Source organism: Leopardus geoffroyi, chromosome X, assembly GCF_018350155.1.
Source record: "Leopardus geoffroyi isolate Oge1 chromosome X, O.geoffroyi_Oge1_pat1.0, whole genome shotgun sequence".
NCBI lineage: Eukaryota > Metazoa > Chordata > Mammalia > Carnivora > Felidae > Leopardus > Leopardus geoffroyi.
Window position 1 is genome coordinate 102720656 of NC_059343.1, and position 17605 is coordinate 102738260.

At 44.7% G+C, this 17605-nt stretch overlaps 1 protein-coding gene across 1 annotated transcript in view; it reads left to right on the forward strand.

The window, feature by feature from the left end:
- Positions 1–6855: 6855 nt before the first annotated feature.
- Positions 6856–17605, forward strand: part of LOC123594578 (testis-expressed protein 13D-like) — a 96536-nt gene continuing 85786 nt past the window's right edge. Inside the window, exon 1 of the transcript XR_006710787.1 lies at positions 6856–6974. The gene's annotated coding sequence lies outside the window, so the exon portion shown is untranslated. The remainder of the gene's footprint in view (positions 6975–17605) is intronic.

Consider the following 17605-nt stretch of genomic DNA (forward strand, 5'->3'; position numbering starts at 1 on the left):
CACACACTCACACTCTGTATCTCTCTCCCTCTCAAAAATAAATAAACATTAAAAAAAAAAAAAAGAAATCTTTGAGCCTTGCATTGGGCTCAAAAAAAAAAAGAGGTCACAAAGAGTTTTCTCTTGTGTTTTATTCTAGAAGTTTTATATTTCAGCTTTATGTCCATGATCCATTTTGAGTTAATTTTTATATATGATATGAGGTTCTTTTTTTTTTTTTTTACATATAGATGTCACATTGTCCCACTACCATTTGTTGAAAACACTGTCCTCTCTCCACTGTATTGTCTTTGCCTTTTTGTCAAAAATCAACTGACTACACATGTGTAGGACTACTTCTAGATTTTCTAATCTGTTCTATTGACTTATATATGCAGCCTTATGCCAATGCCACACTGTTTTGTTTACTGTAGATTCATAGTCTTGAAATCAGGTAGTGTAGGTCCTCCAAATTTGTTCTTTTTAAAATATGGTTTTGGCTCTTTGATGTCCTTTGCTTTTCTTTCTTTCTGTCTTTCTTTTTCTCCTTTGATTTTCTATAAAAATTTTAGAATCATCTTGTCAGTTCCTACAAAGAAGCCTGCTGGGATTTTGACTGAGATTGTATTGAATCTATAGACCGCTTTGGGGAGAATTGACATCTTAACTCCATTGAGTCTTCTGATCCATGAACACAGTATGCCTCTCCATTTATTTAGGTCTCCTTTAATTTATTTCATCAGTGTTTTCATAGTTTTCAGCATAGAAATCTTGTACCTATTTTGTTAGATTTATCTCTGAGTACTTCATTTTTATTATGCTATTGTAAATTGTCCTGTTTGTTAAATTTCAATTGATATACAGTTGATTTTTGTTTATTGACCTTGTGTCCTATAATTTTGCTAAACTCTTGTGAGTTCTAGTAACTTTTTGGTACACTCTGTGGGCTTCTCTAGGTAGATGACCATGATGTCTGTAAATAAATAGGGTCTTAATTTTTCTATTTTAAATGTTTTTATTTATTTTTGATAGAGAGCGTGTACACACGAATGGAGGAAGGGCAGAGAGAGAGGGAGACAGAGGATCTGAAGCAGGCTCTGTGCTGAAAGCAGACAGCCCAATGCAGGGCTCAAAGTCACGAACTGTGAGATCACGACCTGAGCCGAAGTCGGACACTTAATTGACTGAGTCAGCCAGGCGTCCCTTAATTTTTCCTTTTTAATCTTTGTGTCTTTTATTTCTTTTTTCTTGCTTAACTGCCCTGGCTAGACCCTCCAGTGCAATGTTGAAGAGAAGTGGCAAGAGCAGACATCTTTGTCTTGCTTCTGCTCTTAGGGGGAAAACATTCAGTCTTTTACCATTAAGTGTGATGTCAGGTGTGGGTAAATTTTGTAGATGCCATTTGTCGGGTTGAGGATGTTCCCTTCTGTACCTGGTTTCCTGAAAGTTTTTATCATGAATGGATCGGCATTTTGTCAAATGCCTTTCTGCATGAATTGATATGATCACAGGGTTTTTATTTTTCATCCTTTTGATATGATAAATTACATTGATTGATGTTCAAACGTTTACCGAACAAATGTTCACTACTCTTGCATTCCTGAGATAAACCTTACTTAGTCATAAGGTATTATCCTTTTTATGTGTTGCTGAATTCGATTTGCTGATATTCTGTTGAGGATTTTTTTGGTCTATTTTCATGAGGGATATTGGGCTGTAGTTTTCTGATAATGTCTTTGTCTGGTTCGGTATTTATTGGATTCTGAATTGAAGTTATTTTTCAAGTAGAAAGGCTGATTTAGAGTTGGTCTGAGGCACCAGTGTTAAAAGAAGGGCAAGTTTCTCTGAGGCACTCACTTTGCCTTCCTGTACTCTGCTGAGCCACACTGCTGACCTTTCTTCCTGCAACTGCAGATGGCACTGGTCTCAAATTGTCCCTCTGCTGCTCAGGGCTCTGAGATTTTCTGTCTCCCTTCTCCGCTCCACTTCCAAAACTAACAACACAATGCACAAAACAACAGAGACCTGCTCCCTATATGGAATAGGTCCCTAATCAGACGCACTGAAGAACATCAGGGACCCAAGAGACCTGTATTCATACCTCTGTCTATGCTTAAGGTGACCCGAATGAACTCAAGGGGCACCTGCACACGTGGTTACCAGAGGACATGGGATGCCGAGGGAAGAGTGCATCCAGCTTGTGAATGGGGGCACTTTCAAATCGTCACCTGCGCTTAGCAAAGGTTTGAGAGTTCTCTGTAGTATCTTGAGTATTTAACAAGCATTCTGATGCTGAGTGATGATTACAGCTGTACATAAAATAGAAAGATTAGACTCTCAGTTGCCTGCTTAATATGTAGATGTATCCCGTTATGTGCGTGTGCTTCTAATGAAGTAACTTGTACTTCTGTTTCCTACATTGAGAGTGATTGATGAAAAATAAACACTATAACCCCATCAGAAATTAGCAGCCAGCAGGCCCTTTGAAGGGACTCTGTGGTGCTGCCTGGCCTGGGGCTAGGAGGCAGTAGGACTGGGTTTTAGTCGGGGCTTCATAATTGATTTCCACTTCTCTGGGCTATAGGAAGGCAAAAGAAAGTAGACTTCCTTATATCCAGCTGAGCTCAGAGAGTTGTGGATGATGGACTGTGAAATAACTTCACTTACCTATTTACTTTGGATTGGTTCTCATTCAACATACAGGTATGGATAAAAACAGCCGCTTCCTGGGGCGCCTGGGTGGCGCAGTCGGTTAAGCGTCCGACTTCAGCCAGGTCACGATCTTGCGGTCCGTGAGTTCGAGCCCCACGTCGGGCTCTGGGCTGATGGCTCAGAGCCTGGAGCCTGTTTCCGATTCTGTGTCTCCCTCTCTCTCTGCCCCTCCCCCGTTCATGCTCTGTCTCTCTCTGTCCCAAAAATAAATAAACGTTGAAAAAAAAAATTAAAAAAAAAAAAAAAAAACAGCCGCTTCCAGGCACTGTGCTCCTCAAACCTAGCAGATTTGTGTTTGGGCTAATCTAGTGCTTTGCTTACATTATTTTCTTCAATCATCACACCAGTCTTGGAAGATAGGAACGACTATACTCCCATTCTATAGATAGAGACACTGAGGGTCAGAGAAGGTAAGTTCTTGACCTAATCTCACCCTGTAAGTTAACGGCTAGGTGGAGATTCAAATTCAGATCTCCATGGCTACACCTCCCTGTCTCTCCCACTGCTGAGGAGGGTAACATGGGCCAGAATTGTCTCACATATCTGTAACTGGATGTGCTTGGAAAGAGGAGGAACATTCTGTGTGTCTTTGATGAGGTACTAGGTCCAGAGAGGGACTAGGGTTGAGCACTTTCTCTAGCACCTTAGCACATACACACTGTTCTCAGGCTTTCACGACGAGGGAAATGATTTGAATCGCATCTCTTCTAAAGTCTGCTGTAGGAAGAGCATAGAACGTCCACTCGCTATCTCTGCACCAGTAAAGGGGCTCTCTTCTGTTGCAGACCCCTCAGAGCAGCTGAGGGACTGTGTTCTATGGAGCGTCTCGAACTGGGGGAAAAAAATTATAGCCCTTATTATACATCAGACGCTTTCCATACATTAACTCATATAATCCTCACAACAGTTCTGTGAGGACCCTTATTATTGCCATTTCACAGATGAATAAACTAAGCCACAGAGAGGTGAAGTGATTTTCCAAGGTCTCCCCGCCAACAAGAGGTAGAGCTGGGATTCGAACCCAGAGAGTGTGGTAACTCCAAGACCTGTGCTGGTCCATATGGTGGACACTAGCCACATGTGGCTATTTAAATTTAAATGAATTAAAATGAAATGAAATTAAAAATTAATTTTCTCAGTCATACCAGCCACACTTCAAGCGCTTAATAGCCACGTGTGGCTGGTGGCCACCCCGTGGGATGGTGCATTTATAGAACATTTCCATCATCACAGAGAGTTACGTTGTATAGCGCTGGGTTAGAGTCTGTGTATTTAATAGGTTAAAAGGCATTTAGATGGTACGGCCGTCTCAGAGGACGATCTGAATGCATGTCCCTGTGTTCCTGGGTGGGTCTCCATTTATCTTTGTCTCCAATTTCCTGTCCATTCCCCTTCTTAGCTTGATTGGTGAACAGGATAGCACTTTCAGCCCTTTTTAAATCTGGCTTTAAACTCTGACCTAAGCCTCTTCTGCTGACTACCACCCACGCCCACACTCCTCCAGCCCCACCTGACCTCAGGCTCCGACCGATGCTTTGATGTTTCAAGAGCTGCAGACTCTGCTCAGGACTTTGTGTTAGGCCTGCAGACCCCTTCCGGAAGCCCCGAGTCACGGCAGGGAGAGGAAAGATGCCAAGGCGGTGTTTGGCTTGTAGCCCCTTGCTGCTTCGGTCTCCAGACCTTGGTCCTTACCAAATCAGTCTGATGTGTTGTTTACAGGGGAAGAAAAACATAAAGGAGCTTCCAAATAAGAGCCACAGAATAGGACTCCGCAGCAGCCCTCCTCTTCGATACTGATGAACAGGCATTCCCACAAAATTCCCCAGGGCTGGGGCCAGCTGCCAAGTGATTGACAGTGATTACCAAAGGAGATTGTTGTGGGTTTTCAGAGGCCTAACAAAGTAGGGTCCTCCTTACTGGCAGATGGCTGCTATAGGGAGATTGACAAGGCTCTGTGCCCTGCCACCCCTAAAATAAATTTCCCTCTGGAACTTGCGGCGAGCCTGTGATGCCTCCTCCCCTTCAGAGCGAGTGTGCTGTTCACTTGTTGGCCCATATGTCACATCAGCGGGGCAGGGTCCCGAAAGGAGTGCGGGGTGGGGACATTTTGATGGGTGGGGAGTAATTTGCAGAAAAGTCGCAGACGTGCCAGACACACTTCGCTTAGTTCTCTGTTTAGCCCGTGGCCCTTTCTGTAGGTTCAAACTCAGGAAGGAAGAGAGGTTTGCTAAGACTATCGACACACTGCCTCCCATCAGTGGATGGTTCTCCGCGCATGCCAGGACCAGGATTTTGAGAATAAGACTGACAAGCTTTTAAAAAGAAAGGGGAGGCCGCTGAGTGATTATGTGTGGTTAGGTCTTGGCATCTGTGGTCAATACAGCAGGTGCTTTGCTGCCATATTGATAGGGTCGGGCGAGGGTGATGGCAGAGGCTTTTTATCCCACCAAGCACCCAGGCCCTGGGTGAGAGGGGACTTGGAGAACCCATGTCTGAGTCAGTATTGTCCCCTCTCCTTGCTCCTATGCCTGGAAGCAACCTATTGCCCTCATTTGTATTGCTCTAAAACCTCTTCGACATGCCCTGCAGGGCCCATCAGAATGGTAATACAAACCTTCATACCCGAATGGCTGCCTACAGCTTATAGAGCATTCTCTTTGGTCTCTCTTCACTCTCACCTGTTGTCTCTGAGGAGACAGGGACGGCAGTATCCTCTCCATTTTGTGGTGAGGAGATGGAGGCCGAGAGAAGCCTCGAGGTTTCTTTGCCAGGTAGTGTTTGAGTGGCACCTGACTGAAATCCCACACACCTGGCCTTTAGGAGAGGGTAGAGAAGTTCGGTTTCTAGGAAGGGCAGGCATCACAGCTGCCAAGATGTGCCTCATGGGCTCTCCTGCCTCACATTTGTTCTTCCGCTCTTCCCTTTTGAGCTCAGTCTCTTTCATTTTTCTGGAGTCAGGAAGCCCCTCGGCATTATTACGATTTTTTTGCCACTGTCCAAGGTCCAGTGATGACAGTGCAGACACAGGAATCGGAGGAATGTTCTGTCTTCTGACTTTACAAGATGATGTCCGGCATGCCTTGCTGACTGACAGTACTCCTGGGGATAAAGCCGTCCTTTGAGGACTACGGAGCACTTGAAATGGCAGGTTAACAAGTTTGGGCTTTGTCTTGTAGGCAGAGGTTAGCCATGGAAGGGTCGGTGTGCTGGGGGGCGGGCACAAGGCAACTCTTGGAAAAAGGTTTACTCTGGGAGGTTGTCGGACAAGCGGGGCAGGAGCGGCTCTGCAGAGGTAAAGGAGGTGAAGGGATCACTTCAGAAATGCGATCCCGGGAAGACTTCATGCCAATTAATTGCCAATTTCTGGCTCCTCACCTCCCAGCAAATGGTTACATTAAGCTGGTCACAGCCTTCAGGTGTCTCGTAATTGTCTGTTTACCTGTCTCCTTTCCCTGCTTTTCTATGAGCTTTGGATCTACTCTTATTCCCCAGTTCCCCTAGCACAGGGCAAGACCTGGAGTAAGTGCTCAGTAAATCCTTGTTTGAATGGTGGGAATTTCATACCTTTGTTCACAGATACTGGCAACAAATTCCCATCAAGAACTGCCGATCCTTAGTGGAGTCTTTCCTGCTTATATATGAGGCACCAGGTTGGAGCCACTGGGGTCCTGTTTAATGGGCTGAAGCGGGTCTTGACTAACTAGAGACTAGTTGGCTAAATGGAGCCTTGGTGTCTGGTGGAGGCAGTTTTTTTCCTTTAAGGGCTTGTTAAAGAAAAATTATTCTGACACCTGTTAAAATGGTAAAGCAGACTTTCTTCAACACTATTGCAGTAGGGGAGAGAGAGACAGAGAGAGACAGAGAGACTGAACTCAACTCCTAATATAACAACCACAAGTGGGGATTTATAGCCAATGAGCAGAGTGAGGGGGTCTGTGGATGCAAAATTACTTCGAGGGATTTGAGTAGGCGTTATTTGGGAGTGAATGTTTGTGTCTGCTTCCTTATTCATATGTTGAAGCCTTAACCCTCTTATGATAGTATTTGGAGATGGGGCTTTTGGGAGGTGATTACTTAGATGAGGTCATAAGGGTGAGCCCCCCCCCCCATGAAGGGATGAGTTTCCCTATAAGGGGAAGAGACACCAGCATTCTCTCCCTCCCCTTCTCCCGCACTCTCCTATATGATGATGCAGCGGGAAGGTGGCTTGTAGCCAGCCAGGATTCTCACCAGGGACTGAATCTGCCAACTTCCTGATCTTGGACATGCCAGTCTCCAGAACAGTAAGAAATGAATGCTATTTGAGCCATCCAATCTATGGTAGTTTGTTACAGCAGCCCAAGCTGACTAAGACAGACATCGAGGGTGAGGGAATTCTTGTTAAACTGGGATAACAGGACTTTTGCTAAAGGCAAGCCAAGGACTTAGAAGTCAAGGCGAGGGGACGAGGGGACGGGGCACTTGACCAGATAGCAAGTGTGATCAGATATCTCTGGCGGTGGCAGGGGGGTTTGCTAAACTGACTTAGCAGGATTCTTTGCTAAAGACAGGCCAAAGTCAGGGCCTAGTTGAATGGGGGTCGGGGGGGCTTAGAAGAGGCTGACTAAACTTCAGTGAAAGAGGGAGTCTTTTTCAGGCTTAATCAGCTGGAGCACAGTTTTGCTTCTGTTGGCCATTTGCTGCCCCACTGTAGCCTCCCTTTACCTGGGCAGCTACGCCTGGTGGGGAACCTGGCTGACCAGTGGCTGCCCACTGCAGCGATCCACTACAGTTTCCTGGGGAGTAGCTTTAAAAATACGGCTGCCCCGGGGCACCTGTTTATAGCACAGTGAAAACTGGGGGCGCCTGGGTGGCTCAGTTGTTTAAGTGTCTGACTCTTGATTTCGGCTCAGGTCATGATCTCGCGGTTCATGGGATCAAGCCCTGTGTTGGGCTCTGCGCTCATGGTGTGGAGCCAGCTTGGGATTCTCTCTCTCCCTCTCCCTCTGTCTCATAAATAAATAAATAAACATTAAAAGAAAAACCCTCTGCCTAGGCCCCATCCCCTACTTACTAAATCTGGATTGATGAGATTACGCACCCATATATTTAACAAGCTTTCCTGGGGATTCTCAGTATCAGCCACGTCGTGGACAGGAGTGAGAACTGGTTGTTGGAGAGGGGGGATCCAATATCTACTTTGCTCCCTTTTCCACAGACATGGGTCCCTTTCACCCCTGGAGAGTGCCTGCCAGGACTTGTGTACTCAGCAAAATGGCAGAATAAGCGAATATTGTTTGTAATATCTGCCACCTTTGCTTTTCAGGCCCTTTTTCTCAACATGGGGCTTGAACCTACGACCCCAAGATCAAAAGTAGCAAGCTCTGCTGACTGAGCCAGTCAGGAGCCGCCCCTCTCAGGACTTTCTTTCTTTTTTTTTTTTTTTAAACCCTTTCAGGGTCTCTATTGCCCTTCAAACATCTGGTCCCCTTCTCTCTACTTTCTTCGTTTTGAAAGAGGCTGGTTAGGTACTGCTCTCTTAGGTTTATATTTTTGATGAGGCAGACTGGCATTTTTAAAAAGTGGACAAATCCAGAAGTTAAAGGACTGGATGTTCCCAAAGTAGGAGATTCAGACATCTGAGGGGGGCAGCAAGGGTGCGTGCCTGTGTGTGTGTCTGGAGGTGTTCTGGGTAAAGGCTCTCTCGTATGCCCACAAATTACACATAGTTGCTTTCTTTGCCTGTGCCTAAAAGCGGCTCAGATACATTGTCTATGCCCCAGATTCCTAGGACTTTCTGGGAGATCTTAGGCAGAATCCTATCTTTTTCCTAAAAGGACAGGAAAATGAAAGGTTTAAAGCTAAACCCGGACCCTCAGGTAAGACGCAACCCTTACTGAAATAGCACTGTGTCAGCAGAACGTGGTCTCATTGCCTCATTATCAGGTGAGGTCAGGACTTTATTTCTGGCAGCTTCTGAAAGCCACAGCCTGTTAGAAAAAAGTCTTCCTGAAGGTTTAATACAGCTTGCTCTTTCTCAGGAGCACAGCACGCTTGTGCGTCCTCTCTCTCTCTCTCTCTTCTTGGGCTTCCTTTGAAAATGCTAATGAAATTTGCTTGATCCACTGCCCCGCCCCAGCTAATTTTAGAGATCAAGAAAGAGAGCTTGATATCTATAAAAGATGTGTCTGTCTTTCCACCTGAGCTACCTTTGTATTTCATTCTGTTTTATTACAGGAAATTGTGTCAGGGGCCCTAAACACTAACATACATAACATTGATTGTATCTGCATAACAAATTGGATTAGGATAATTACCACACAGATGTTAAAAAACCCAGAATGCAAATCAATGCAATTAGTCATGACTTAATATACTATAATTCACACATTGGAATGTCTTATTGTGATTATACTATTTTAGAACAAAACGCTTTCACCAAAAAAAAAGGAGGAAAAGAATTCTTTTACTCTGGCGCTGCACGTGCTCTGAACAAGAAACTGTTTTATGCTAATTTGGAATTTGACTACTCAGAATTCTTATTAACTAATCAGATCCTTCAATTTCTCTTGCCCCCTTTTATATAGAGAAAGCTGCTTCTTTAGCAAGACAATTTCATGCGCAATTCAACTTGAATGCCACCATTATGAACAAAGGAATTTGCACACGGGTGCTTTTGACAAACATGGCTTTAGAAAAGCGAGCCTTGGGTAGTGGGGGGTAGGGGCCCCCTCATTGATGGCCAGGACCCTGAAACAAAGCAGACAAGTGTAAGCAATTGGAAGGGGCCCAAGTTAGCCAGCACATAGGCAGACAAAATGGCTCAGAGCTGCTACAAAGCATCGAATGGGGGCTCAACTCTAGCCTGGGGTCCGTGCTCCAAGTTCTGCAGTCAGGTGACCCACGGAAAGAGCACCTTTTTCTAATTCACACCAATGTGACTTGTGGCCACGAGGCAGGAGTTTGGTCAGAGAGTGAAGAAAACAAAACAAAACAACCAAGTCTCATCGCCAGAAACTACAGCAGCTAGGACCCCTGGAGTCTGAACTGTGAATTCAAATCCAATTCCCACATTCTTTTCAGGTTTATCCTACAGCTCTTCCCGCCCCGCCCCGCCCGACCCACAGTGCTCTGGGCTTGCTTAGAATTCCCCTGAGATCTAAGTTTCACACTCTCAAGTACACGCTCTTTGTGATTGTTCTCTTTTTATGTCAAAGCTTTGCACGCCCAAGTGATCTGGGGGTGGGGGAATCTTGAGGGTGTAGTGGAGGATAAATTGTTTTCCCTCTACCCTTTTAGATTCTTGGCCAAGACCCCCTGCAACAAAAAGATTAACAGGAGAAAACAGACAGATTTAATAACACGTATACCTCCTGTATACATGGGAGAGACCCAGGAAAACTCCCAGCAATGGCTCAAGCCAACACCTTAATCTCAGGGAAAGCCAACACCTCATCTCCAGGGAAAGACGAGAGATGTTGGGGGAGAGGGGAGCCAGTTATGGGAAGCTCTCTGGAAAAGCACAATAAACAAGGGTATGATTGTTGTGCAGATTTATGTCCTGGCCTCCACTATTGATGAGTTTCTGGAGATTTAGAGTCCTTCTCTTCAGGGTACTGAGGGGGAAACACCCATACAAATGGAGATTTCTCTTATACATGTAAATGTCTCTTACAAAAGGTTAACTTCTCAGTTTTCAGAGCTTTCCCTGTGTCTGTTCTTAAAAATAATTGGCCTAAAGGAATCCCCCATGCCAAATAAAAATACGGGATGCCCAGTTAATTTGAACTCCAGATATGCCTTGACTTCCAGATACACGATTGCTTTTATACACGTATCACAGGCAATATTTTGCACATACTTCCATTAAAATTAGTGTTGTTTATCTGCAATTCAAATTTAACTTGGCATTCTGTGTTTTATCTGGCAACCCCACCCCAGCACGAAGCACAGAGCTTGTTGATTAAAATAGATCTAGGCCATTGGTAATCACATTCGAGCCTGCATCAGGATCACCTGGAGGTGATTAAGACACAGATGGCTGGTCCCCACCCCCAGAGTTTCCGGTTCAGCAAGTCTGGGGAGGTGCCTGGAAATTTGCATTTCTAACAGGTTCCCAGGTGATGCTGCTGCTGGCCTGGGGACCACACACTGGCACAACCTCAATAAATAGATCCGATGGGAGCGAAGTTCTCGTTGCCAACAAGCAGGCAGAAAGCCTCCCTGACCTCTTGCCCCAGGGTCTGTGGGCTCCCTTCCAGGGCCCCTTCAATGAGTGTGTGAACCTGTGTTGCTCTCAGCTTTCTAGGGAGAAATCCCTCGAAATAATAACCCCTCTTATTATTACTTACTGCCTTAGGTCGGTGATCCACGAGATTGTAGTGTGGATTTGTTGCTTCTAGTCTTGTTCTTGCATCAACTTTCACTACTCTGCTTCCTCCCTTCTTCTAGGTGCCCGTGTCTCTCCATCCCCTGACCACGGACGGCAAATCTGTGTTGTGGGTCCCTTATTTCCTAAGCAGGGGGGCTACCCTATGGAGGTCACCGGCAGTTTTTAGTGAACATGTTGATTCCCTTTGAGGCTTTCTTCCTTTCTTCTAGGCAGCTTGCAGAAATGGCCTTTTAGTTACAAAAATATAAAGCACGCTATGCCCGTCGACCTAGGACACCTACAGCTGTCAGGAGGGAACGAGGGGAATTTGCATAAGGGCACATTTCGAGGGGCTTGTATTTGAGACTGGGGTTAAAGTCCTGAATTTCTGACTGAGATCCTGACCCAAGGCCCCTATTCAAGGCCCAAAGTTAGTGTAATGTGTTGGGTTGGACTAGGGTGGTCCTGGCCCATTCTAGGGATTGGGAAAGGGCAGCGAAGCTCCTGAGATAAAAAGCACCATGAGGGTAGGAGACAGGACCAGGTGGCTGGCCTGGGCCCTTGGGGATCGGCGGTGAAGAGGTTAGGAGATGTTGCTGCCAAGTCTTTGAAGCCCCAGATACAGAATCTGCCTCAACACAGCCCCTCTTGGGAGCAAGTTTCAGCCACAAGCAAAGATCGTGGGACGTGCAAGAGTTGGAAGAGTCTGGGTCTATTTCATCTTGGTTTTGTCTGGGGCAATTATGTTCCATTGTCCCTGTGGCGCATAATCCAGTCCAGCAGCCAAGCCTGTCCAGTGGTCTCAGGGAGTGTATTGGACACTGTGTATTCGAAGGGACCTCAAGATAAAGGCTGGATTTCCTGTCAACATGGGCGTATAAAACCTCAGCCAGAATTTAAACAGTGAAGGCAATTCAAATTTGTATTTTGAGTTGATGAAGGGGGATGTACTTCTTATACTTTATGTTTTAGCTCTCCCCCTTTTGCTCTCATGGTAGACACTTATTTGATCACAGCCTTCCTTCTCATTGAGCCCGGGGGTGCCTTTGGATCCCTCAGTTATGAATTAGGGCATTCTTGGTTGCAAGTGGCAGAGGGAAACTTTTAAATAAATCTTTCTGTAGCATTTACTATATACCAGGTAGCATTCTAAAGGCTTTATAAATTTACAAGTTTATAGACTCTTTTATTTTTATTCTTTAAAGTTATTTGTCTTGAGAGAGAGAGAGAGAGAGAGAGAGAGAGAGCAAAAGCAGGGGAGTAGCAGAGAGAGAGGGAGAGACAGAATCCCAAGCAGGCTCTGCACTGCCAGTGTGGAGCCCGACATGGGTCTTGAACTCACATGCTGTGACATCATGACCTGAGAGGAAATCAAGAGTCAGACACTTAACCAACTGAGCCACCCAGGTGCCCCCAGACTCTTTTAAATCAACCACAGAAGGCAGTGCTATTCTCCCAATTTTACAGATTAAACAAAAAGGAGATTTTTTTTTTTTTTGGTATGGATTCAGGGGTGTCTCACAAAACCCAAGTTTCTGAATGTAAGTGATCTTCAGAGATGAACTGGGACTCTGGGAGAAGTCGTATGTAGATTCTCTACCACTTGCTTCTGTACCTCTTTGTATCTGTGTTTCATTCTTCTTCCTTTAGATCAGCTTTCTCTTTCTAGACCATATGGAGGAAAATATGGGGTCTAATACCACCCAAGTTTCCCATGTGATGAAACTAACCATCCAGAGCAAGAAGCTGATCTCTCTCTGAATTAAAAAAAATCCCACTGGAAGGAATTTATTAGCTCAGTTTGGGTTAGGTGTCCAGTCCCGGACTCAGTCTCCTGGGGGTCAACTTTTGCTAACCAGATGTAATTCATAAAAGAGGGCTTTAACAAAACCACGGACAGAGGGCAGCAAGTCCCATTGCAGGAACATGGGGTCCCCACTGGTATCATGTGGATAGAGGAAGGGGAGGGAAAAGTCCTAGAAATGAAGCATTGGGAAGACAAGAGCTGTCTGCAGAACCTTGACTCCACTTTGCACTTTGCTTGTACCAAGTGATAAGAACGGGCACGTGGCACTATTTGTTGTCTCTGCTCTGACCTGTTCCCTCCATCAGTATGGGGTAATGGATGCCGTAGCCTCATGGACACTCGTTGCAGCGGTCCGAAGGGAGGATCTTCACATCTGTCCCAATTGCCCCCTGTTCCCTACCCCAGTAGCCCTTTCCTGCTCCTATCCAACACTGCTTCACCTCATCCTGCAGGTGAGCTCAGTCAACTGAACACACTGCCAGTGACCTTGTCCTGGGCATGGTGACAGAGCTGTTACAGACCAGGAAGTTAGCCCTGAGAGGATGTGGCAATTAGGGGAGTGAGGCAGGGTTAGAGGTGTCATTAAGAAAGTTTGTCTGACAGCTCAGAGCCTGGAGCCTGTTTCGGATTCTGTGTCTCCCTCTCTCTCTGACCCTCCCCCATTCATGCTCTGTCTCTCTCTGTCTCAAAAGTAAATAAAAGTTAAAAAAATTGAAAAAAAAAAAAAAAAAAAGAAAGTTTGTCTGAAAAAAACAGAAAAAAAGGAAGTTTGTCTGTCTAGCAATTTAGTCAGGTACTAACTAGTTAGGCCCAGAAACTTTGTCAGAGCTAGAGGTCAGTAATCTCATGGGGCCGGACTCCTGCTAACCAAATCTAAACTGCAAGGGATCACGCTACAAAGCCTGAATTCTATTTGATTTGTTTTTCAGGGGGTACAGATAACTGGTAATCAGACTGGGGTTGGCATGTCAGCTGGTAAGGCCAGACTTGAAAGGGAAAGTTAATAATAGAAGAAGGTTGTTTGGGGAGCAAGGAATGAGAAGTAGGGGATTCCTTGGATTATCTTTACAAACTTTTCTTAGTTGACATACAATGTTACATTAGTGTCAGGTGTATGACATAGTGATTCGACAAGTCTCTATGTCACGCCATGCTCACCACAAGGGTAGCTACCACCTGTCCCCATACAATGTCATTACTATACCATTGTCTATGTTCCCCATGCTGTGCATTTTATTCCCATGATGTATTCATTCCATTCTGGGATTATCTGAATGGCATTGGCCATCCACCTATGATAGCCCCACCCTACAGACAGGTCAGAGAGCAGGTACTAACTACTTTGATTTGTATGTGAGAATGAGCTTTCCTGGGCCAGTTGAGCAACGTGTTGAGAGTTTCTTGTTCTTTGACTCAGTGCTGTCTAGATCTCAACGCTAAAGTCTACTTTGGTTAACACGTTTATCTTCCGCTTCAGTCCAGTTACTGTGTGATTCCTGATCAACAGCATTACCTCAAACCAGTGTTCTGAGAAAGGAACGTTGTTCTGCAAGATGATAATTGATGGTTACAACTCAACATTTTTTCAACACTGAGTTAGATAGGTTTCTTTTTCAAAGGACTTCTCGGAATCTTTAGTGAACCAATGTGCCCAGTGAATTTCCAAAAGAAGGCTAGAGACCATAAATTCATCTGATGACTTACTTGTATTATTTAAAAGAAGTCATGATGGCAAGTGTATTAGTTTCCTATTGTTGCTGTAGCAAATTATCTGTTATCTTAGTTTTGTAGTTCGGAAGTCCTAAGATCAAGGTGTCGGCTGGGCCATGTTCCTCCTCTAGGGGAAGATCTGTCCCCTTGCTTTTTTTAGCTTCTAGAGGCCATCTGTATATTCCTCCTCTGTCTTCAAAGTCAGCATCATCATAAGCATCTTATTATTATTATTTTTTATTTTGAGAAAGAGAGAGACAGCACACAGGGGAGAGGAAGAGAGAAGGAGAGCGAGAATCCCAAGCAGGCTCTGTGCTGTCAGCACAGAGCCCAATGCAGGGCTCCATCTCACGAACCTTGAGATCATGACGTGAGCAGAAATCAAGAGTCAGGTGCTTAGCTGACTGAGCCACCCAGGTGCCCCGCGTCTTTAACTCTCTCTCCATTTCCTTCTCTCCACTATTGTCCTCACATCTTCTGACTCTGATGCTCCTGCCTCACTCTTATAAGGACTCTTGTGATTACACTGGACCTACCCAGATAATCCAGGGTAATCTTCTCAAGACATTTAACTTAATCACATCCGCAAAGTCCTTTTTGCTGTGTAATGTAACATGTTCCCTAGATTTGGGGGATTAGGATATGGACATCTTTGGGGGGTCATTATTTTACTTACCACAGGGAACAATGGGAAGCACTGGACTATGGTATTAAGCATTCTCATACAATCCTACTATTCTGAGACTATGCTGAAGTCAAACTTCATTGGATTTGGGGAGTTCCTGACATTTCTCAGCTAAATTTTTAGAGGTTAGAATGGGCTCCTCTAGATCTCACAGAATTCTCAGAGGGCACTTATTACCTACAAGATCTATTGCTTTCTACTTGGGCAGTGGCAAAAGCTCCTGGATGGAGGAAGAGAAAGGGCTTGTGTACTGAAGAAGGGGACTTTCCTCAAGACTCCTTCCCAGAAACATCTTATTCTCAGACACCAAAGCCATGCAGAAGAAGTCCGTGTCAATGGGTTAGTTACTTGTTTAATCAAAAGTAGAGATAACTTATTGTTTGAAATGGAAATTAGGGCTCCAGAATATCTTAAATGAGAGTGTTGCTACCCTGGGAAACCCCCTGTTGACTGGTGAGCAAGAAAGTAAGGCTTCAAGCAGTTGACCTTTTCATATTACCCGCTGTATTTGTGACAGGTGCTATGTTGTGTTTGAAGAAATTGACACCCCCAATTCTTCACTTTCCTGCAGAGAAAACTTGATACCTTCTTTCTCTAAGGATACTTTAACCTTGTTTCACGGATGATGGTAATTACTCTTGACTTTGAACTAGTTTCTGTTGGGTGTGGGGGTCCCCAAAGCTGATGACGTCACCAGAAACCAAACTGAAGACAGAGTTACTGAGATTCCATTAATGCTGCATTAAGAATTGTAATTTCAGCTCGAGCACCTGATTGCACCAAAGATTCCATTGCAGAGGATGAGTAACTTAAATTGTTGAGAGGTAATTCCTCCTGAGGCTTTGGGGCTGCTTGGGAAAATACGTACCATAGGTCCCCAGGTAGCTTTTTCTCACCAAACCTCAATAGCCTTTTCTTCCCTCCTATTTTTTTTCTCTTCTCCCCATGGACACTGACTGCCTTAGCTTATTAAATTTTTAAAAAATATTTTGGCTTCTATGACCCTTATGTGAGCCTTATGCTTCTTGTTCCTCTCTCCCGTTGACCACATCTCTCTCGTATTTCTTGGTTTTCTCTTTTCTTCACCTTCACTGTGGATTCTCTTGAAGACACGGTCATTAACCCTCTCCTCTTTTCTTTGTATACTCTTTCATCCATCCATCACACATTTTTTTTAACATTTAAATATTTGTGTTTGGAGACCTATATTGTACTCTGGGGATACAGAAAGGTATTAGACACAGTCCTTGTCTTCTGGGAACTCAAAAGCTAGGGAAAGAGACAGACAGGAGATCAATGAATGAAATCAATGAATAATTCATATCTGAAGTGTAAATGAAATATTTTTATGGAAACCCATGGCAGAGATATCTACGTGTATTTCCAGTTGGGATGCTTTCAGCTGCAAGTAACCAAAAACTCAAGATGATTTAAACAGTGAGGACAAATACTATTTCTTAAAACAAGATATCTAAAGATAGGGGGATCCAGTGGTTTGAGAAGCTCATTAAGAGCCTGGGTGTTTTCCGTCTTTTTACATGCCATCTTTAGCATATTCCGCAAGATGGCTTCTGGCAGTGCCTTTATGAGTAAGAAAAACCTACCTTCTATGCCCTCTCCCAACTTCTCTTCAGGACTCATGGGCTAAGATTACCTAAATCAATCACTGACAAGGGGAATGAAATTCCCATGATTGGCCTAGACCAGTGGATCTCAATTTTGGCTGGACATGAAAATCACCTGGAGGGGGCTTTTAAAAAGCCCATACCCAGGGGCATCCTAGAGCAATCAAATCAGAATCTCCGACTGTGGGACCCAGGCACCAGTATCTTTAAAGTTCCTCAGGTGATTCCTCTGTGCAACCAAGGCTGAGAACCAGTGGTCTAGACCAGTCCCTCCGATTTTCCCCTCTGGAGCATGAGAGCTCCCAGCCTCCCTTAAGAACAGGAGTGTCTGCTCTAGGAAAAGAATTGGGATTCTGTAAGCAAGGAAGAAGTGAGGAATAGCTTTTTGGTAGGCAAATCACAATGCCCGCCACAGTAACTAATCAACATGCATGGTTTCAACAGCACTTGTGTGTGGAGACGGCCGCTTCTGGCCCTGACCTCATCTGAGCTCCTGACCTATTTCTTCAACTGTCTCCTGGCATTTCTACTTGGATTTTTTTTGGTCCACACCTCAATCTCAATTTGTTCCAAACCAAGTGTTCCAGCCTGCTTCCCTTCCTGATGACATTATTTCCATCACGTGGTACTAGCATTCTCCGGGTATTTCAGGCTCAAATTCTGGGAATCTTTTTTTATCCATCTCCTTTACCCCTATTTTTAAAGTCACCTCACCCTGTTTTTTTTTTTTTTTTTCT